The sequence below is a fragment of the Protopterus annectens genome, chromosome 1.part1, assembly GCF_019279795.1.
Source record: "Protopterus annectens isolate FY-2018-M chromosome 1.part1, PAN1.0, whole genome shotgun sequence".
Taxonomy (NCBI): domain Eukaryota; kingdom Metazoa; phylum Chordata; order Ceratodontiformes; family Protopteridae; genus Protopterus; species Protopterus annectens.
This window is the reverse complement of record NC_056726.1, coordinates 1,446,839,195-1,446,862,962: the sequence shown is the minus strand read 5'-3', so window position 1 is coordinate 1,446,862,962 and position 23,768 is coordinate 1,446,839,195.

The window sequence follows — 23,768 nt, the reverse complement described above, 5'->3', positions numbered from 1 at the left end:
TTATAATCTACCCAATCTTTTTTAGTCAGACATTACATAGCTCATTTAAGTCCTGCTGCCTTTTAAACCTCATTCCTCCCTTGTATGCATTGTTCCCACAATTCTCATTTTGTCCCAGGTAGTTTGTTCCTACACTTTTTTAAAGATATCAGTTCCAGTTGTTTTATCTCTGTTACTATATTCACTGCTTCTCGTATAGATGGCTTAGATTTTAATTCCCATTTTCTTGTAATTATTTTTTTGGCAGCCACCATTATTAGACAAAGCAAGGCTTTACCATGCCTAGGCAATTCCGATTCTGTATCATAGCTCAGAAATATCATCTCCCTCATCAGATCAAGCTGCTCACCCAGCATCTCCAACAGTGAAGTCCAGCAATTCACTACACTTCCAGAAAATATATTCCCAATTATCCCTTTCTTCCCTATCACACCTCCAACATTTTCTGTCTGCCTGAGGAAGAATTTTCTGGAGTCTACTTGGGGTATAGAATTATCAATGCAAACATTTCCAGGCAAAAATCCTAAATCTTCTAGATTTTGTTGCATATTTGGGAGACATACATATATCCTCCCATTGTTTATTTGTGAATTGCATATCCAATGTCTCTTTCCAATCCTTTCTCCTCTGATTAATTCTTATAGTTATGCAATATTTTATATGCTCTACTGATTATTCCTTTTTTAATGGCAGCTTCTGTTCTAGATTCTACTAAAAACTCTACCACTGCTGGTCTTTCATTTAGGACCCCCTATTTCTTTCTCTTTGCCTATACTCTGATATCAATCCCTGATAGCAAAGGCAATCTGTAACCTGCAGTCCAAATAAATTCTTGGCTTCTTTCCATTCTATTACCTTTCCCTCTCTAGTTATTTTCTCCCAATATCTTGGTTCCTTTGCCAGTTTTCTCCAATAAATTCCAGCCCCCTCCTGCCCATTGTCTATGTCCCTAATTACAGTCATCCCTATCGGCAGAATCTCCTTTCTTGAATCTCATGTTGGCTTAGTTCTTGGAATACTTTCTGCTAGTTTATGGATATAATATTCCATATGATTATTGTTATTCTCCTTAAAGGCCTCCTCCCAAAATTCCAGTCTCTCGTTGCTTCTTGAGCTTCCCCTGTTTCATCATCATCCCTTTCCACTTTGGAATATAGTTTTCTGCTTGTGCTGTGTATAGGTGCCTTAACTATGTAGCTCTGAAAAGTATTCAGTCCTGACTGGCAGTGGTTATTTATGGCATGTAGACATAGTTTATTTTTCTATGTTGTTTTCTGGAATGTGGAAATGGGTTCCACCTGATTGGTATAAGTAGCCATAAACACTTAACATATATTAAAATTAACTCATTGCAAATGTGCAGTTATGCTTGTTTTCTTTTCCTTTTGTTGTGTGTGCAATAAGACATGATCATAAGAATTGCCCAGAAACTACTAGTTGTAGAAGCCAGTTATTGCGTAAGAGGGTATGAGACAAATACACTGTTAAGAGTGGCTACTCCACCTTAAATCTGTATGCTGACCATACCTTTCACGTTCTTAACACAAAAATTCTAGATAAAGCCGACAATAATGGTGGGACAAAGGTTCAAATATAGGGAGTATTTAATTTAAAATTTTCTCTTTTAAACTTTAAAAGTTTTATGGTACAGAGTTTGGCACACAAATGTCTGTTATTGTTTAGTGACGTCAATCCTCAATGATTTGCCAGAAACCAGAAATTTTATGAGGAACAGATCAAAAATGTGAGGTACGAATCTGGACATTCTGAGAAAATCTGTGCAGTTAAGAGGTATGCTGCTGACTTTAATGTAGGAGCTTATTGAAAGGCCGAGTGCCTATAGAGCACATATTCATTCATGTCTTTCACAACTTTTATATTGAACATTCTGTAGCATATGTTTGAAGCCTGTCTTTAGTTGCACATTTTATGTTTATATATGTGCAATTGTTTGTGTGTATGCGTGTGTGTGTGTGTGTATGTGTGTGTGTGTGTGTGTGTGTGTGTGTGTGTGTGTGTGTGTGTGTGTGTGTGTGTGTGTGTGTGCACACCCGCACTCTGAAATGAAACGTGCAGCGATTTTCAAAGCTGAAATTACATGTCTTAATGTAATCTTTTTAAATAATCCATACCAGTGTTCAATGACATTGTGTTCCAGTAAAAAGGTGTTGATCTGTAATCTACATTCTTCTTATAATTATTAAATTACATTCTGCTCCAAAATAGTTTTGCACTTTTCACTCTATGCTTGATCAAGTGTTATACCCTGTTTCTGGTTGTTTTTATGGATTTAAGTGTTAGAAATGCACTGCTCATTTACTTTAATCATAGTATGTTATTTTATAAAGGGGAAGGAAAGGAATACAGTGTCCTATGAAGGTGTAGTTTTTTTGTCATGAGACAGTGCAAACATTTAGTGAAAGGGGCCTTTCTAAGGTGCAGAATTAGATCTTAACATTTCACTTTTTGTTGACTGCCTTGTAAACAAATTCACTTTTGTGCTATACATATTTTTTCTTAGCTTCCTTTCAGTTTATTTTTCTTTCCTGCACTAATAATGTATTTATGTTCAAGGCAATGTTTTCTAGGAACCACAAGTCGCAGAGTCTAAAGACCATGTGCACCATCCCAAATACCACCCTCAAGATGTAACCCCTGCTTAGGTTCATAGGCTCATAAGTAGTTAGTCGGCATGCAGTCCAGGGGACCATTAAGGAGCCTATCCCAAATTTCCAATTGCCTCAAAGTACAGAATGGTTAAATGACTTGCTCAAGGTTACACAGTAGGTAATGAAGGCTGAGAGTACCTGCCCTATGCTACAGGAAAAAGCTCATTAACAGTTCACAACCTTAATCCTCTTCCCTGGTTTCCAGAAGGGAAAAACATGTCAGGTCAGAGATGAACTTACCAGTCTTTATGCAATCATCAAGGTTATATTTGAAGGAGGCAAGGCTGTCATCAATATTAACATGCAGAGGCAATTTGTTCAAGAGAATGGGAAATGACTGGATAATGATTCTGTCCCCCCACCAACGTATTTTATTTCTATGTTGTTGGAGGTTAACATTTTTGTTTTTGGTGTTTGTGTAACTGTTCATCCTGTGGAGGTAGAAGAGATCTATTAGGATGAGGTCTCTGATGACAGAGAATACCAGACACAGATTTTAATGCAGGAGTTTATAAGAGACAGAGCACTCGGATAAGGCTTCTAGTCTGCCTTGGTAGCTAAGATCTTTTAGGCCAATAATATTATTCAGCAGAAAACTTTTGGGCCTTTCTAACAGTAAGATATATGTGGCTATGTGTATGACAAATGGGGCATTGTGCTCAATAACTGGTCTAATTAGGCTGCAGTACAGAGAGACAATAAACAAAAGTTATGTACTTACCATAATGATAGATCTGTGTTTTCTACTTCTATCCTTCATCAAAGGATGGGTCTTTGGATCCTACCTCAGATTTGATTTCAGCCAGTCAAGGCTTTGGATCCAAAGCTGACTCTTTCCCTTACCCAGAATCCACTCCTACCCCTGAAGTTACCTCTGACTGGGTTTACCCAAGCACCAGCTAATGGACCAAAGAACCACTCCTCAAAGGCCAGAATTAATAAATTTAGTAGACTAGCTCATATTCTGCTCTGGAGTGTGAAAAGTATTTGAACAGGCCAGGAAATGGCAGTACAGTTACACTAGAAACCAGTAAATAATAACAAGAACAAAGAAAGAGGGAAGGAGAGTGGGAAGTTGAGGAAAGATGGAAGCAGACAACACAGATCTATCATTATGGGAAGTGCATAAACTGCATATCTAATTTTGTCTCTTCAGTCTGTTCCTCAAAGGATGGCACAGTGTCCCAAGCTGATAAAACCCTTGGGAAAATGTTACAAAAGGAGATACTGCCAGCTCAGCTATCTGGAATTTTATAAATAATTATATGTCATTTGTGAATATCAACATGATTCATATGCTTGTGGTACAAATGTATTAAAACTGTATGTCATATAAGATGGTTTGTACAGACGTGCGGAAGAGGTATTTTACAAAGTGCTGTTTAAAGATGTAACCATAGTGTACCCTACTGGAAAAGAACAGAACAGGAATGTACCTGCACTATTGTAACTGTTTAGATGTATATATTTTAACAATGGAAATTGGAACACATGAGGTTAACTTCAGAAAAATAGCTAAAATTAAATTAGTGTATGGCCACGTAATAAATGGATGTTATCATCTTTCAGTTTCCATACAGTAGCAGACAATGTTTAGAACTAGAGGTTCTCTGTATTGTCTTGGACATGCTTTTATTGTTTTATGACTTCCAAGATCTGCCTTAGATCTAAGAAAAGCCTTGTCTATGTTTATTCACAGGTAGATGCTAAATGCTACCAGCTGCATCAGTGGGAGTTTTCACCTGGGATAGAGTCAGATGAGAAGTAGTGATGTCATTCTGCAGGCTATTCCAGCAGTAACATTTGAGGTATTAATTTAAGAACTCTCTGAGAGAGTCTAAGTATTTTGTATTTTGTGTTTGACCTGACAACATCAAGATACACTCACCACATCTCCCTTGTTGCTCTGTAAGTAAGTTAACTAGGGTACACTAATTCTCTTAAATACAGTCAGGAATATTGCCAAGCTTAATTTAGATGTTTTTCTTTATTTGAGACTGTCCAGCAATGTTGTTTTAAATACTTTCTGTGATTTTGAACTCTGATGTTAACTGTGATTATATACTGAGTATGTTCTAGTTCTTTTATCATTTATTATTAACTATATTTAAACCTTTCATTGTAGCTGATGTTTGTGAGATATATATTAAGTTCTGAGAGTAGTTGCATGTTTATTTGGTGACACTGTGTAGGCCATACCCTTGCTCTTGGTCAAACTACCATTTATATTAACAGTAACATTACCCAGTAAGATTGGACACCCTATGTTAAGAGCCTTAAAGTAGCTGATATGGAGTGGCTGGTGGCAGGAGAAACTACCCTATAGTCTGGGCAGAAGGGGGCATAGCTAGTAAACCTGTGCCAGCCTCTCCCAGGTGTGTGTGCATATAAATCAAACCTCAAAGAGTGTATGTGTCAGCTACTTGGGCAGGGACACGAAGCACTGGTTGGACAGAGAAGATGCTGGAGGTCTTGGCTTGGTCACTCAGCTGAGATCTCAACTCTATAGCTCTGGTAGTGGAGACACTTACTGGGGATCTGGAGAAGAGGGAGAAACCAGGCTCAGACTGACTATGTTCTCTATACTCTTATAGAAATTGCACTTGATGCAGAGAACTGCATCTTGAAACACTGTGTGTAACTTGTCATCCTCCCAATGTACATCTCCCACTGGTGCTAGTGGTGAGGATTGAGGGTCCTTGATTACTGGGCCAGTGGTGGGGCATCAAATATATTGACTGGCAGTGGTGGGATATCCACATACTAGGATTCAGTGGTGTGGATACTGAATTCCTGTAGCCTGTAAACAGTGGTCACTAAAGAAGGTGTTTATGCTCTCAATCAGCTACACAGTGTACATTCAGAGTTTCATATCACAATAGTTTTATTTATTCTTTTTTTGTTAGCTTAGTCATGGAGAGTAGGCAAGGATGTCAGCAGAGGAGTATGGCAAGCTGACAAGAAGTCAGTTGGCTGAGATGTGCCAAGACAAAGCACTGGTGCATGCCAACCTGACTAAAGCAGAGATGATTGCAACCTTAGTCACAGCTGCATCACAGACCAGCAACCAGGAGGACAACCAGACTGACCTTGGGGAGGTACAACTCTCAGAAAAGTGACAGTTCAAACTTTTCACAGTGGACTTAAAAATCTGTCTGGTGGTAAAGAGACTTGAACTGGTGGCCAAATTTTTGAAATAGAATCAGGAGAGAGACTGAGATGCCTAGAGGGTGAAGAAAATGAGAAATTAAGACATCTGGAAGCTCAGGACAATGAGAGGCAGAGGCAACATGAAAATGAGATGCTGACTCTTTGCCAGGGTCATGGAGGTAATGGGGAAGGAAATAAGTGAATCCTAGAAGCAACAAAGGTTAGTAAATTTCTTCCACAATTTACAGAAGATTGTAATGTTTGACAGGTTTATTCATATGTTTGAAAGGGTATGTAAACAGTATAATGTTGACGAAATGCTCTAGGTATGATTCATGACCCCCTTACTTCATGGTAAAGCTGTAATTGCTGTTTCTAAATTGTCAGATATTGATTGATTAAATAATAATTCAGTTAAAAATTGTTTGTTAGAGTTTTTAAGTTAAAACCTGAAGCTTATAGAAAAACAATTTTGTGAGCATAGTCTTAAGGCAGATGAAAGTGCGTGTGAATATACTGGTGAGTTAAGCACTTATTTTCATAGATGGGTGAGTGGGTGTCAGGTCACCACTTTCAAAGGGCTGGCAGACCCTTTGGTGAGGGAGCAAGCCCTTAGCACTTTGCCTGAGGACATGAGAATCTGGTTAGCGGATAAAGAATGTAACACAGCAGATGAGTTGGGGAAAAAAGGAGACCTGTACCTAGCAAGCAGGGCATGACTGCACAGGAAAGAAAAGAACAGTGCTACTCATGGGTCTAAGAGAACTCATGGTGGGCAGCCTAGACCACCCCAACAGAGTCTGCCAGTAGACCAGGAAAATGATGCAGAAAACAGTTCAGCACAGGTACCACTCCACAGATATTATTTAAGCGCTTTCATCTAAAATAAATGGCAGACTTTTTCAGAATAAAATGACAAAGAAATCACTGACTTCAAATACACAATTCTCCCATCTCATTGGTCAGACACTCATTACTCCCTTACTCTTAAACAAAACTAAGTTATTTAAAACCAAGATTATACAAAACAATACAACAGCATAAAAAATATGTAAAATATGAAATGCAAAAAACAAGTAATACATTATAAAAAACACACAGATTTTAACTTTAGCAAAGGTCCCACAGACATTCTGCCATTAACCCCAAGTGGTTCACAGGCATTGGTTTTAATCTGCCACTTCAACTCTTGATACTCCAGAAAATCATAAGTGGCTCCCCCTTGAGGGCTCAAGTCCACATAGTCAATAGCACAAAACATAAACTTGTGAGTGGAATAGATTTTAATATGTCTATAAAGGGCATTATTCTCATTTTTATGCCGTATATCATACATGTGCTGATAAATCCTTTGTCTAAAAGCATTCTTGGTCTTCCCCACATAAAAACTGTCACAGGACTGGCACAGAGCCACATATACCACACCCTTGGAGTAGCAATAGTATTTTTTAGATGGCTTAATAAAACTAAAATTCTTGATTTTAATTTTCTCCTTACTAACTATAAATGGACACTGTGGGCATCTCCCACATTTAAAACTCCCCCCATTTATTGGCATAACAGAGTTTTTCTCCAACAGCTCCTTAAAAGAAATGTCCTTTTTGTAAACAATAGCTGGCTTGTTGCCCAATAGAATGGCAACTGTGGGATGCATTCTAAAAATTCTCCAATATTTCTTAATAATCTCTTTAATATCATAGAAGTCTATATTAAAGGGCAAAATTAAAGCTTTATGAAATCCATCAGTTGCACTGGTGGTCCTCCTGTGAGTACCATCAATATCCGAGTACAACAATGCCCTAAATACTCCATCAGTCCTTTTTCTCTTAACCTCACTAGCTATGTTACCCACAAATGTGTCTCAGTAACCTCGTCACTTTAACATGCCTGTCAAGACACTACATTCCTCTAAAAAATCATCACTACCCGACACTATTCTGGCTAGCCTAACAAACTGCCCCTTTACTAGGGCTCTTTTCTGATGTATAGGATACCAGCTACAGAAATTCAAAAGAGCGTTAGAGTATGTGGGTTTCCTGTACAAATGTGAGGTGAATTTTTTTGTCATAGTTTTTCTTAATAGTCACATCCAAGTAATTAAGTTTATCTTTGTTAACAGACATGGTGAACTTCAGAAAAGATGTAGTCTCATGAATATATTGAAAAAAACTCTAATCTATCAAAACCTCCTTTCCAAAACAACACTATGTCATCCAGGTAATGGCAATATAAGGCCCAATAAGGCTCAGCAATCATTAAATGGTGAATTTAAAACAAAAAGGTCTTCCCAGTGTGCCAAAACTATATTGGAAAAAACAGGTGTATAACAAGTGCCCATGGCCACCCCCCATCTTTGTCTAAACAACTGACCATAAAAATCAAGACTTTACTAAAGGAACTATTAATCTATACATAACATTTTTCTATGGAACCTATATCTCTGTATGATATTCTTGTGTAATTTCTTTATGACATGCTACTGGAGATTTTCTCCCCGGGCTTCAGCTGAAAATGGATGTGTGTCCAGCCAGGCTTTCCCGATTAACAAATGTAAAATAAAATAAATAAATAATAAAAATGTTTACCAGACCTTGAAGTCCGGATCTCATTCTCACTCTCACAGAGCATCTTGAACATATGTACCATAGGGTGTGGGGGTGGATTAATAGTACTAGGCGTTTTTAGAATTGTAGACGGGTGTCTCACATTCTCCCTTTGCTGAAAATGTAAAGCAAAATTCAGTTTTCTAGTGAATGTTTTGACCTGCAAAATTGTTTCAACCAAGCTAGCCCTTCTGGCAGGAACAAAGTTAAGCCCTTTATCAAACAGGTCTGCCCATTCGGCACTGACCATAGTATGACTCAAATTATAAATGTTAAAATCATTTGCACTATTCTGAATAATTTGAGTATCAAAATTGGTGGATACCATATTATCAAGGTTAACTTCAATGCCTCTTCCAGTCAGGTCTGCCCATTCGGCACTGACCGCAACTTGGTCCAAATTGTTAGAACTCAGGTCATGCATTAGATTTAAAGCAGGGATGTAAGTTTCCTCATCCACAATATTTGGTTCTATCTGTAATAGGAGGGTCCCTGTCTTCCCCGTCTTCTGCCCCTCCCTCTCTGTTGATCTTGGTATGATACCTGTCCATGGTTCCAATTCCCCTGTCCCCCACCCCTTTGGTTTATTTGTTGTGATCTCCTCAAATGAGGTGAGCCTAAAGGGGCATCTTGTTGAGAAATGTTAAAATTATCATTCACTTCACCATCCTGAAGCCTTTCTAGTCTATCATAAAATAACTTTGTTGTCCCATGGGGGGGGGGGGGGGGGTTGGGGTAGGCCTTCCCATTATCATAATCAGGTTTGTCCCTGGATAACTTTCTATCCTTCCTATTTTTCAATTCACTTAAGTTATTGTTGACATCATGAAAAATACAATTATAGTCTATTTTTGTTCCAACAGCAAATCATTCTTAATGCTAACTTCAAGTTTGTTAATATCATTATTAAGCAACACCATCTTTCTGTTATCAGTAATTAATAAATTCAAAAGTTCACAACCTTGCCTGTTAAATGGTTTTAACAAGTCCTGGTGTGATTGTGAGCTCTTGACCAGTCCTGTGGGATACTTCTACATGCACAGATCTTTGGGAACATGCTCACGTTTCAGGCATTCCTGAAGATAACCGTTTTCAAGCTGCAGTTTTTTGTACTTGAGCACCAGTTCTTTAAAATGATTTATCTGTTGGTTCAAAGTCCCATTGACGACATTCACATTAGCATTATGGTTTCCCCAGGCAGTTTCTTTACTTAACCATTGCTCAGCTGAAAAAACAATGATGTTCTTCATCTCACATTGCTGCAGTCCTAAACTGTACTTTTCCCTCATTGAAGCTTCCAGCATTATTATGCAAATAGGAAGCAGCCTGCACAGCATGAGAATTAAAAAAAAACAGTTGCCCTTAGGTTACTAGACTCCAAGCTATTTTGTCTCTGACCAGGGGTAATAAAAGACTGTTCAGAGGACTGAGAACCATTATAATGTCCTCTACTAACCAAGTCCAAGTTGTATAAGTCCATCAACTTTTTGTGCTAATTGTGCAACTGTAGTAGATAAGGCAAAAATGGACTGCAGTATATAATCCAAGTCAGTACCTGAAGCAGAAACATGTTGTTCTTCTACATCCATCACAAACAACCAAAAAAGACAGCACAAAATCGAGCAAACCAGGAAAATGATGCAGAAAACAACAGCTCAGCACAGGTACCACTCCACAGATATTTAATAAGCACTTTCATCTAAAATAAATGTCAGACTTCTTCAAAATAAAATTACAAAGATATCACTGACTTCAAATACATAATTCTCCCCTCTCATTGGTCAAACACTCACATAGGGACACTCCCTTAATGAGCTCTTCAACAAAACTCAGTTATTTAAAATGAAGATTAGATAAAACAATACAACAGCATAAAAAATATGCAAAATATGAAATTTAAAAAACAAGTAATAAATGATAAAAAATACATAGATTTTAACTTTAGTAAAGGTCCCACAGACATTCTGTCATTAAGCCCAGGTGGTTCACAGACATTGGTTTTAATCTTCCACTTCAACTCTTGATACTCCAGGAAATCATCAGTGGGTCCCCAATGAGGGCCCAACTCCACATGGTCAATAGTACAAAACATAAACTTGTGAGTGGAATAGATTTTAATATGTCTATAGAGGGCATTATTCTCATTTTTATGCCCTATATCATACATGTGTTGATAAATCCTTTGTCTAAAAGCCCTCTCACATAAAAACTGTCACAGGACTGGCACAGAGCCACATATACCACACCCTTGGAGTAGCAGTAGTATTTTTTAGATGGTTTAAAAAACAAAATTCTTGATTTTATTTTTCTCCTTATTAACTATAAATGGGCACTGTGGGCATCTCCCACATTTAAAACTCCCCACATGTATTGGCATAACAGAGTTTTTCTCCAACAGCCCCTTAAAAGAAATGTCCTTTTTGTAAACAATAGCTGGCTTGTTGCCCAATAGACCGGCAACTGTGGGATCCATTCTAAAAATTCTGCAATATTTCTTAATAATCTCTTTAATATCACAGAAGTCTATATTAAAGGGCAAAATTAAAGCTCTATGAAATCCATCAGTTGCACTGGTGGTCCCCCTGTGAGTACCATCAATATCCGAGTACAACAATGCCCTAAATACTCCATCAGTCCTTTTTCTCTTAGCCTCACTAGCTATGTTGCCCACACATGAGTCTGGGTAACATCGTCACTTTAACATGCCTGTCAAGACCCTACATTCCTCTAAAAAATCATCACTACCTTACACCATTCTGGCTAGTCTAAAAAAATGTCCTTTACTAGGGCTCTTTTTTGATGTATAGGATGACAGCTACAGAAATGCAAAAGAGAGTTAGAGTATGTGGGTTTCCTGTACAAATGTGAGGTGAATGTTTTTTGTCATAGTTTTTCTTAATAGTCACATCCAAGTAATTAAGTTTATCTTTGTCAACAGACATGGTGAACTTCAGAAAAGATGTAGTCTCATGAATATATTGAAAAAAACTCTGTAATCTATCAACACATCCTTTCCAAAACAACATTATGTCATCCATGTAATGGCCATATAAGGCCCAGCAATCATTAAATGGTGAATTTAAAACAAAAAGCTCATCCCAGTGTGCCAAAACTATATTGGCAAAAACAGGTGCGCAACAAGTGCCCATGGACACCCCCCCTCTTTGTCTAAACAACTGACTGCCAAATATCAATAATTTATTTTCCAACACTAGTTCCATACAAGTTCTTATTGTCAATATAGTATTGTGCCCCATAGTAGTGTTACTACATAAAAACTCATAGAACCATTCTATTCCTTGATCATGGGGTATGACAGAGAAAAGTTCACAAATATCAGTGGTTACCATTAGCAGATTATCATCATACATGTCCTTACTGATCTTATTCAGGAAATCCCAGGAATCTTTAAAAAGGGTGGCCCATTGGTCAGGTGCATGTTTGACTTTCAAATCGATTACTTTAGCAATTCCAAAAGTCTTGCATGCCTTAGTGTCCACAATGGGACAAAGAGGGGGGGGGGTTGGAAATGGACTTATAGATTTTAGGGTTCCAAAAATAGTAGGAGTCCATGGGTAACTTATTTCCACAAAACCATGTTCTTCCAAACTAATTTGCCCATTAAGCAATAATTCATCTAAAGTCAGATCAATGTTTCTATGGGCTATATTAAGTTAGTTTCGAGAAATCAAATCTTAATGTAAGCGTCACTGTATAACATACTATACATTCTACTATTATAGTCCTCTACATCCATAATAACCAAACCCTCACCCTTATCCGGTTTCATGATTCTGGTACTCTTGTTATCTAAAATATTCTTTAATAAGCTAGTTTCATGTGCCATCATATTTGTTGTTAGATTTTTACCAGACCTTGAAGTCCTGATCTCAAGGTGACATCTCCCTTGTTGGAGAGCATATATACTAGATCAACAAGGGAGATGTCACCTTGGCTACAGCAAAATATGTCCAACAAGCAGGACCTACATATTGGTTTAAATTTTTAGTGTTAGGCTTTACATCAAATGATTTGAGGAAGGGGGATATCACAAATGCTACAGAAGCACACGAACAGAAATGGATAATTAGGTTACAAGCTGAAAAGGTTATGGTCTCAATGACACAGTTTCCTTGAAACCTTTTTTGAAGAACAGGCCCCTTAGACACTAGGTGCTGTTTATTGCAGTTTATACTATATATATTTTTTAACACCTGAGAGATGGATTTGTTTAGACACTCCAAGGTTGATTAGCAGAGATATATAGTACAGCAATGTCAGGACACACTTTTATATACTAGATGGTTACATGGTTCTATAGCTGCATTATTATTTTATTTTATTTTTATTTATCTTATCTTTCATTTATCTTGTTATTTTTGTAGATGCATAGCATACATGGCCATGTTACTTATTTTATTTTTATTTTTAGTAGTTCTGCATTATATTGCAGACTGCATTCTTATTATCTCATATTTATGGACCGTGTTTATGCTATAGTTAAAATATCTGTTCATTTTGATTTTAAGAAGATACTGACTGAATGGTGGTGCTGCGGTAGCGCTGTCGCCTCACAGTAAGATGCTGTCAGGTTCAATTCTCAGTTAGAGCATCTTCTGCATGGAGACATGCGTGAATGGGCGTACCTTTGTTGAAGGTTGTGCATCAGGGCTGTTAACTTGGCATGTAAAAATCAACTACCAATCATTAGCGGACCAGAGTTCTGCTGTGGCGACCCCTAACTGGGGAAAGACACAACAACTGACTGCATCTACAATAAGTTTTTATATAAAAAGACTTATTAATGATATGTTGTACAACAACATTGCATATCAAGTAGAGACTAGACAATTCCTTGATTTATTGAAAAGTATAATTTTTATGCTTGCAACTTCTCTGTTTTAACATGAAGTTTTTGAATGTAGAAATTTACCACTAGAGGGAGCTGGAAAACTATAAATACAGGTTCAATGATTAGTGGAGCTCCTTCTTTACTTCTTGATTTTCATCAGTGGCAACAGGGCCTACTAAGGTAGATGTTAATATATGCAGTTATTCTGAAGTTTTAATGTCATATGTAGAATGAGTCATTTATTGAAATAAGAAGTGGCTAACACTGCATTTTTGAACATCTTTGAAGTTAGAGCTTAGTTAATGCTTCTGTTTTTAAAGTTGATTTAATTATGAAGTGCCTTAATGAATATTTTGATTTCAAAATTTTGTGTTTTGTCCATGAAATGAAACATGATTAAGGTTTGTTGTACAGCTGAAAATTGAGCCATTAAAGTACACTAGCATGAAGAAATTTGGAGCTACATAAACAATATTTGTTTAGGAAGCCAGGATTTACAGAGCATTCTATGTCACCAGTCTTTGTTTACTGCTTATATAATATGATGTTTTACTAGACCTGTTATATAGCTGTCAGAGAAGCACTATTTTTACTTGACTTTGACCAAGAATTCAAGATATTATCTTGCATATTTTTTATACAGTATGTATGGTTTGTAGTAGTTACTATTCATTTTAGAATCTGATGTTTTTTTTATAAGTGGATATAGTTATTTATGTATGAGTGCATTTTTAGCATAAACTGTAAATGATATATATTTTTTGCAAGTCAGTTGAGTGTTTTCCTGTTTTGAATGTTATGACATTGAACATGAAGACTTTGGCATTCAGTAGTCTTCAGTTTCTATTTGCAGCATTGTTGACAACTTGATGGGGGGGGGTCATAGAATGATGATGTCGTAATTAAGCTAGACATTCTATAGGTTGTCTTTAATGACTACCCTCTATATTAGTAGTAGTTGTTTAAACTGATTTGATTAAAGTCTGAGGAAGCGTTTGGATCAGAACATGAAAACACGTTTACTAATAAAGCAATTATTTTTAAGCTGCTGAGTCGTGTGAAGGAATTTTATTAATTTGTTCCTGATATTTTTTATGCTGTTGTATTGTTTTATATAATCTTGGTTTTAAATAACTGAGTTTTGTTCAATAGCTTATTAAGGGTGTGTCCTTATGTGAGTGTTGACCAATGAGAGGGGAGAATTGTGTATTTGAAGTCGGTGATTGCTTTGAATTTTATTCTGAAGAAGTCTGACATTTATTTTTGAGGAAAGAGCTTAATAAATATCTGTGGAATGGTACATGTGCTGAACTGTTTTCTGCATCATTTTCCTGGTTTGCTAGATTTTGTGCAGTTAGTCTTCCAGTAGCAGGGGAAGCCACTAGTTCAGGTACACAGTAGGACCAAGGCTTAGCTGTCTTAAATGCAACCAGTGGTGCCATGTAGCATATAGATGTCCACAGAGGCAAGGTGGGGAACAAAAGGTGGGAGAGCCAGTAAATTCAGAATGACAGCAATAAGTTGTCTGGAGACAAGGGTACCAAACTACCACAAGAGGTTATATCCAATCTTAATAGATGGAAAACAGGCCGCTGCTAAGAGAGAGACCACCTCTGACCTAACCATTGTGAAGCCTGCAATGGTTAAAGAGGAGCACTACTTGCTTGCACAGTCTAATCAAAACAGAGCTTTAGGAGGTACCCCATTCCAAATACCTTTGGCTAGGGTTCACCTTGACTGAGATGTGGAAAAGTAAGCAAATAGATGTGTTTGAGGATATCCCTGCACATGTCCTGTTAGGGAATGATTTTGATAATGCAATACCTTGTGGGCATGCAGTGACATGCAGTCAGGCTTGGAGACAAGTATATGGGTCTGGTACCCTGGGGAGGACCCAGACAGACCACAGACTTAAAGCCAGGAGTGGTGTGGTGGTTATTTCAGAGTGGGAGCGACCCTCTAGCAGTGAGACTGAAGGTAAGCCACAGTTGCATGTGGGTACTGATGTTTCCTTTGACAGAATGACCGCAAGGGCAGAGGTGAGTAGTAGTACCCAGGCTGACAGTGAGGCACCACTGCCAGAGAATACCAGACTTCCTGTGGAAGGGGAGCTGGGAATGGTTACAAAGAAAGAGTTGAGAACGGCTCAGCTCTCAGACCTTACATTACAAGGCCCTAGGGAGGTAGCCAGGAGGAACCTGATTCTCAAGGGAAGGGGGAATCTGTATACTGGGAAAAGGGTTACTGTATAGAGAGTGGACCCCTGAGGGAGGGCTAGAGGGTGAGAGAATACAGCAGTTGGTAGTGCCCAGAGCCTACCATCTGGCACTTCTAGCCATAGTTCATGATATTCCCTTTGCAAGTCATAGGAGTATAGCGCATACCAAGAGGCATATTATGCAGATGTTGTATTGGCCTTGGATTTCCAAAGATGTAACAGGGTACTGCATGACCTGTGAGCAGTGCCAAAAGGCAGGCAAGGCAGGAGACAAGGTCAAGGCAAATCTGATGCCTTTGCCTGTGATTGAGGAGCCATTTCAGAAGTTAGCTATGGATATTGTGGGGCCTGTGGGGCCTGTGATTACCCCAAGTTCCACAAGGAAGAAGTATATCCTAGTGGTAGTAGATTATGCTACCAGATACCCTTAAGCAGTGGCTCTGTCCTCCATTGGGCAAGAAAGGTGGCAAATGCTTTGTTAGAGATTTTCAGCAGGGCAGGTTTCCCAAAAGAAATACTGACTCTCAGACCTGCTGGCTAGTCTGTGGAAGCACTGTGGGCTGAACCACCTAAAAACCACCCCCTACCATCCCCAGACTAATGGTATTATTGGGAGGTTAAACTGTACACTAAAGACCACACTACTGACATTTGCAGACCAGTTTAAGAGGTAATGGGACAATTATTTGCCCCAAATGTTTGCTTACTGAGTGGTGCCCCAGGAATCCACAGGTTTTCACCCTTTGAGTTACTGTATGGGCATAGGACATGGGGACCTCTAGATTTGATTCGGAATGAGTGGGAGGGGGAGTGTGAGTCCCACAAGGAGTCTGTTGTGGCATATATTCTAAACCTCAAGGAACTCATGGGCTTGGCCCAGGAGAACTTGGTAAAAGCTCAGCAGCAGAAGAGGTCTGGTATGACAGGAATGCTTAAGCTAGAGAGTATGCTGTGCGGCAGCAGGTAATGGTTCTCATTACTGTCAGATACAACAAGCTGCAGGCAGGCTGGGAGGGACCCTTCAAAGTGGTAAGGAAGGTCAGTGATGTTAAATACATGGTAGAACTGCTAGGCAGGAGGCAGGGGCACAAACTTTACCATGTGAACATGAAACCTTTTCATGATAGGGAGGCCCTGCTGCTAGGTATTGGCAGTAAGAGGCAGGAGGAGTCTGAGGGGGATCTATGGCTACTGGGAGCCAGCCAACCAAATCACAAATTTCTATGGTGGAGCCTAGGGTTGCAGGTATATGATAGGATGGTGCAGCACTGTACTGTCGTCAGCAATGCCAAAGCAGCTAGAATCTCAAGATAGGGTATGGGGTAATGTATTCCCAGATAGGCTCAACACTCTCAAGCAATGTTTCTCAAGGGTCACTTGAAAAATTAGCTTGAGTCTTCGAGGGTGGTGGGGTATCATGAAAGGAGTTACTGCCAGCCCAGCTATCTGGAATTTTGTAAATAATGTCATTTGTGAATATCAGCATGATTCATATGCTTGTGTAACAAATGTATTAAAACTGTATGTCATATAAGATGGTTTATACAAACGTGTGCTGAAGAGATATTTTACAAAGTGCTGTTTAAAGATGTAACCACGGTGCACAGTGGAGGCTCAGGGGAAAAAGCTCCAAGAGACATTATACAGTACAGATACAAAAGTATAAAAGATACATTTTATAGAACAGTTTACAAATATGTACATTCAATGTCATGCATAGTCAACAAAATTAATTGTGGTTGATCTTAAGGGTTATACAGATTAATTTGAGCAAACACTCTATGTATGAGGTGTGGAAACACTTTGCATACACACATTTAAAGTAAATGTGGAAACACTTTACATGCACTCATTTAAAGTTAGATGCCATTTACAATATTTACAAAATTGAGTCATGTGATAAGTAGCTATAGGAGTTGCAGAGAGCTTAGATGCTCATAGAAAAATAGCTATGGGAGTTAGAGAGCTTAGGAACTTGGGAGAGAATCTTCTGGGGCCATCTACTTAGAATGATTTAGGTAGGATAAAGGCAGGTACATTTACATTTAGTGGACAGGTGTTTGAAAAGCTTGGCTTTGAAGTTTTCTGAGTTTGGTATAGTTCTTAAGTGGAAGGGAGAGAATTCCATTTCTTGCCTAGTGAGAAAGAGGAGATGTTGGCCAGCAAGACGTTTGGGTTTGTGGATAGCAATTAAGTTTTGATGATCAGATCTGAGAGTTCTGTTAGGGGTGTAAGGGGGAAGGATATTTGTTAGAGCTGGACTTTTGGGTGAAATGCAAGTCTGTGTGCAGTGGTGAGTTGGAAGTAGTCTAGGAGTTCTAGCCAATTCAGAGATAGTAGGGTAAGGCAATGATGGGTGGAATTTTTGGATATGGTGGAAAATTTAGAGGTTTTATTGTAGCAGTTTTCTAGTTTGGAGGTGATAGAGGAGGACAGGTTGGTTATGAGAGGGGCTCCATATAATAAGGAAGGAAGAAGATAAGTAGTGGCCAGAGTATGCCTAGTAGAGTTGGTGAGAAAGAGATTGTTCCTGTACAGCATACCTAACTTTTGGTAGGCTTTCTTAATATTTTGTTGAATATGGATATCAAACTTGAGGTGTTCGTCAATAGTAATACCAAGTAGTTTAGCAGAAGGGACCACTTCTATAGGCGAGTTGGTGTGACTAAGGAATTTGAAAGCATTTTTGTCATAGGAGTAAGCCTTTGTGAGAGGGAATAGTAGAATTTTTGATTTATTTACATTGAGAGAGAGGTGGTTTTGGCACATCCCAATTTTCGGTAGTTGAAAAAGCAGTTAAGGTTTTAGTCAGCAATTCAGAGAGGTTTGTGGCAGAGCAGACTAAGGTTGAATCGTCTGCGTATTGAATGATTTTGGCATCAGGAATAGCAGTGTGAAAGTATTAGGCCCAAGGATGGATCCCTGTGGTACACCAGTTGGGGTAGGTAAGAAGGAAGAGGTGGAGTTCTTCCATCTGACTGCCTGAGATCTGTCTGATAGGTAATTGGAGAACCAGGATAACGTGTTTGGTGAGAGATGGAGGTTTAAGAGATGATTAGAGAAGGTGTTTGTGGGAAACAGTATTGAATGCTTTAGACAGATCGAGCAAAACAGTAGAAACCAAGTGTCCTGAATCTCAGGCTTGACTGACAGTTTCTAGGAAAGAGAGTAGAGCAGTTATAGTGCTGTGGCCTGGGCAGAAGCCATGTTGGGTAGGTGTAAGAAGATTGTTTTGAGTCAGGAAAGGCATAAGTTGGAGGAGGATGTACTTTTCTAGGATTTTGGAGATTGGTGAGAGCAGGGCAATAGGGCAGAAGTTTGAAATGCTGGTGTTTTTGCCTCCTTTGTGAAGAGGAAAAATATAAGCTGAGTGCCAGAGTTTGGGGACATATGATTCCTTTATAGATCTTTTAATAATAATGCTGATTGGGACAGCTATACCATCAGCAGCACATTTTAGGGAAGAGGAGAGAATATTGTCAGGGGCATTAGAGCAAGGTTTAAGTTTAGACAGAAGTCTTTTTATAAAGTTAGTGGAGACAGATTTGAGCTCAAACATAAGGGAAGGGTTATTAGGGGAGTTAGATGGAGACGAATGAGGGACTAGTGGGTTATTGTTGGGGAAAGTCTTGGTCAGAAATAGTTTCTATGAAAAATGAGTTAAATTCAGAGCCTAGTTCAAGGTTTGATTTACATGGGTCAGGACAGGGGTTATTCTTGGAGTCTGGCTTGAGAAGTGAATTTATTGATTTCCAGAATTGCTTGGGGTTTTTATTGATGGACTGGAGCTTGATATAGTAGGATTTTTTGTCCTTGGTGATTAGCTGTTTTGCAAGATTATGGAGCTGTTTGTATTGGAGCAAGGTATTGGGCAGTTTATTGTTTTGGTAAAGCTTCCATAATTTGTCCCTTTGGTGCATAATTTGTTTTGTATCTTTGGATAGCCAAGGAGCTGTATTAGTTTTATCCTTTTGTTTCTTAGTGGGGCTAGGGAGTTTAGAGTGTCTATGAAGACAGAGTTGAAGTAGTCTATAGCATTGTCAAGAGGGAGTGTTTAGAATTTGCCAGTTCATATGTTTGAAAATGTTTGAGAAAGTTGTGGAGTTGAAGCTACTGAGGTTGCAAGTGAGAATGTATTGATGGTGGTGTGGGGTAGAGCTAGATGAGTGATGAATGAAAGCTGGGAAGTGGTCGCTAATGGTGATGGGAATTGTGCCACAGTTGGTAATTTTATTTGGATTGGAGACTAGGATCCAATCAGTAGTGAATCCAGAGGGATTTGTTTTGTTAGGTCGGGTGATGGAGAGGATTATTTGAGTAAAGTTAGATGTTGATGGATAGGGAGGGAGAGGGGCTACTGACTTTATTCCACTCAATATTTACATCTCCTCAAATGTAAGTTTCATAGTTAATTTCAGTTGATGCCAATAGGAGAATATCTTCGAGGGTAGAGATATTTTTACCAGGTGAGATATATAGGGCAATGATGCAGATATTCGTGTGTTCATTTTTAGTAGTCCAGCTGTAAGTTGTGTTGTTGAATTGAGGAATTGGAATTTGGAGGGGAATTAAGGTAAGTAGGTTAGAGTAAACTAAGGCTGAGCTGCCACCTTTTTTATTTAGTCGGTCATTTCCGAGAGTATGAAATCCTGGGGGCAGGATCTGAGTCTGAGATCTAGGGTTTGAGCCAAGTTTCTGAGATGGCTAAGATGTCTGGTTGGTTATGGCTTAGCCAAGCTTGAAATTGGTGAACTTTGTTGTTAAGACTCTGGGCGTTAATAGTAAAGATTTTTAGGGTGTTGGGGAAGGAAGGGGATAAGGGGTTGGTGTTGTTAATAGAGGGACTAGGACCAGGGTTGGGGTGGATATCTCCAGCTAAGACTAGGTTGTTAAAGGAAATATCCTTTAGCCATTTAGGTTTGCAAAGTAAGACTTTAGGTAGCTCTAAGATTAGTTTAGTTGTTTGTATCTTAGCTGTGGTGCAGAAGATTTTAGGGTGGAATAGGTGCAGAGGGTTAGGCTGAATGAGCGAAGAGGAGATAGAATGGAAATGAGTAAGATTGAGGGTGAAGGTGGGTTTATATGGTTATTTTTGTAGGTAATATTGGACAAACATTGGATGAATATGAGCTGGCAGAGCATAATGGAATTAGGAACACAACAAGGATGCAGGGTGCCTGAAATGTGCAGTGAATTAAGGAAAGCATATCTGTGCAAAGGGAGAATGATAGGTATAGATTTGGAGAAGAGAGATGGCTATGAAGAAGTGGGTTTAGAAAGAGATAAAGGTTTTCTTAGAATTATAAGAAAGAGGAGGGGGCTTTAGTGGGTCTATATTGCAACATTGAATGCTTAAAACAGCAAATGATGTTACATCGACACATTTTTAGCAAAAGCTGAAAATGTCGAATCCACAGAACAGCGATTTCTTTCCTAGGGAAAGAAATCGCTGTTCCAATCCCCGCAAAAAAAAACATTACACACTTCCAAACACATACACACATACCCAATCCTAATTATATCCCCCCCCAAAAACCAGTAAACAACTAAATACACATATGCACATAACCGAACCATACATTTAATGAAAAAAAAAAAACAGTAAACATTTTAAACCATATGAACTTACCTTAACCTGCACCCTAACCCTAAGGTCAGTAACTCTCGCACATTTACATAAACCGCTCCAAACACATACACACTTACCTTAACCCTAATTTTACCCCCCCCAAAAAAACAAAAGTAAACAACTGAAACACATACACATGTAACTCAACCATACATCTAACACAAAATATAAAACAGTAAACACTTTCATACATATGCACTTACCTTAACCCGCACCCTAACCCTAAGGTCAGTAATTGTTGTACAATCACGTTCGGGAGCTATACCGGACAAGGGACCACACTGCACTTCAGAACACAGCAAAACAATGACGCAGTCAAGTGACTTCTTTCCCAGGGAAAGAATTCGCTGAACAACTGCTTTGCTTGTTTGCTCTACATGTGTTGATGAAAACACATTCAACATAATGCGTTTTCATTGTACTCATAGGAACCCGCTTTAATTGCTAGGGAGTGAGACTGTCCTGCAATGTTTTAAATATTTCCTGTGATTTTGAACTCTGATGTTACTACGATTATATACTGAGTATTTTCTTGTTCTTTTATCAGTTATTATTAAATATATTTAAACCTTTCATTGTGGTTGATATTTGTGAGACATATTTAAATTCTAAGAGTACTTGCAGATTTATCTGGTGACTATGTGTAGGCAACTTCTAATAGCCTTGGTCTTGTTTAAACTACCATTTGTATTATCAGTAACATTACATAGTAAGATTGGACACCCTTTGTTAAGGGCCTTAAAGCAGCTGATAGAGTGGCTGCTGGCAGGGGAAACTACCTTATAGTCTGGGCAGAAGGGGGCATAGCTAGTAAACCCATGCCAGCCTTTCCCAGGTGTGTGTGTATAAATCAGACCTCAAAGAATGTGTATGTCAACTTCTTGAGCAGGGACACAGTGCTATTCATACAGAGTGAGTGCTGGAGGTCTTGGCTTGGTCATTCAGCTGAGATCTCAACTGTATAGCTGTGCCAGTGGGGGGAGTCTTATTGGGGATCTGGAGAAAGAGGGAGAAACCAGCTCCAGACTGACTGTGTTCTCTGTGTGCTCTTGAGGGAAATGGCACTTGATGCAGAGTTGCATCTGGAAATACTGTGTTTGCAAGTTGTCATCCTGTCAGTTTACATCTCCCACTGGTGAGGATTGAGGCTCCTTGATTACTGGGCCAGTGGTGGGGTGTCACACTACCAATGTTTCTGGGACTTCAAGCCACCACAGTACTGCACAAATCAGTTTTTTTGGGACCTTGTCCTATGCCTTATCCATGTCTAGGAATGCCCAGTTGGGCTCTTTCCTCATCTCTAGCTTCTTCTCAACTATCTGTCTCACTGTAAACATTGGGTCAGTTTTGTTGAATCCTGATCTGAAACCAAACTACTCATCTCCCATCTTACATTGTACTACTCTGCGTATCTGTTTTTCAATCACCCTCTACAGAACTTTCATGCAATGTGACTGGAGTTAGATGCTGCTGTACTGCCCACAATTGTGGATGTCCCCTTTGTTCATGTACACTGGTACGAGTATGCATATTCTACAGTAATCTGGGATATGCCTTTCTTTTCACATTGCTATGAGTACCGTTAGGAGCCATTTCTGTCATCTCTCACCTAGCATCTTCTGCTGTGACCTCATCTGAGCCTGTTTCTTTCCCTAACTTCATTTTCCTTAGTGCTATTCTTACTTCTTTTAGGGTGGGCTCATCTTCTCTCATTGTAGCCTTTCTGGGGCAGTACAGCTTCTGTGGGATTTTCTGTATTCAGAAACAGCTGGAAATACTCCTTCCATCTGCCTTTGATGTCCTGTGGATTGGTGAGGAAGTTGTTGCTATCATGCCTTATGAAGGGTGTCCGACTATCTTCTTTATCTTTCTGTCTTTGCCTTGCAACCTGATATAGTTTCTTTGTGCCACCTATTGAATCATTCTCCTGAAGCTGGTAGAGTGCCTCCAATGCCCTGTTCTTTGCTACTGCAACTCTTTTCTTAGTTTCTTTGTTAGCCCCCCAGTATTCGTAGCCTAGTCAGTCTTTTCTATCTCCCACTTTTTCCTGCACCACTTCTTTGTTTTGATGACTTCCTGGAACTCTGCATTCCACCACCAGCTTTCCTGATGTACCTTATTTCCATACATGTCTTGGCCAATTATCTGTTCTGTAGTCTTTGCACATGCTGTTTTGAGGCACTACCATTCTTCAACCCCACCTATTAACTCTTCTTTTTCTTGGAGTGTTAGACCCTGAGTAATTCATTGAACTGTTAAACTTTCTCCCAGTCAACTTTCAGGCTTTCAGCCTGGTGTCTGTTGACCTTAGATAATTCTCTGACCATTGGTTGCAGCTGATTGTGGTAACCAGTGGTTTATGGTGTGGAGTGACTGTTTCATGGGGATGACTTTTCAGTCACTGATTCTACTCTTGTGCTCTTTCTTTACTAGGACAAAGTCTACCTGAGTTGCATGTTGGTCACACAGTTCATAGGTTGGTACTAGGCTATCGGCCCTAGGGCCTAGGCAAGCCTAGCCATAACAATTCCCTGATATTTCTTCCCACAATATTTACTTCTATGGGCCCCTGTCTAGCAGGGCGACAGGAAATTCACCCTGGTGATCATGTCAATCTCCCATCCAATCATCAAGGTTCCTTTTGAAG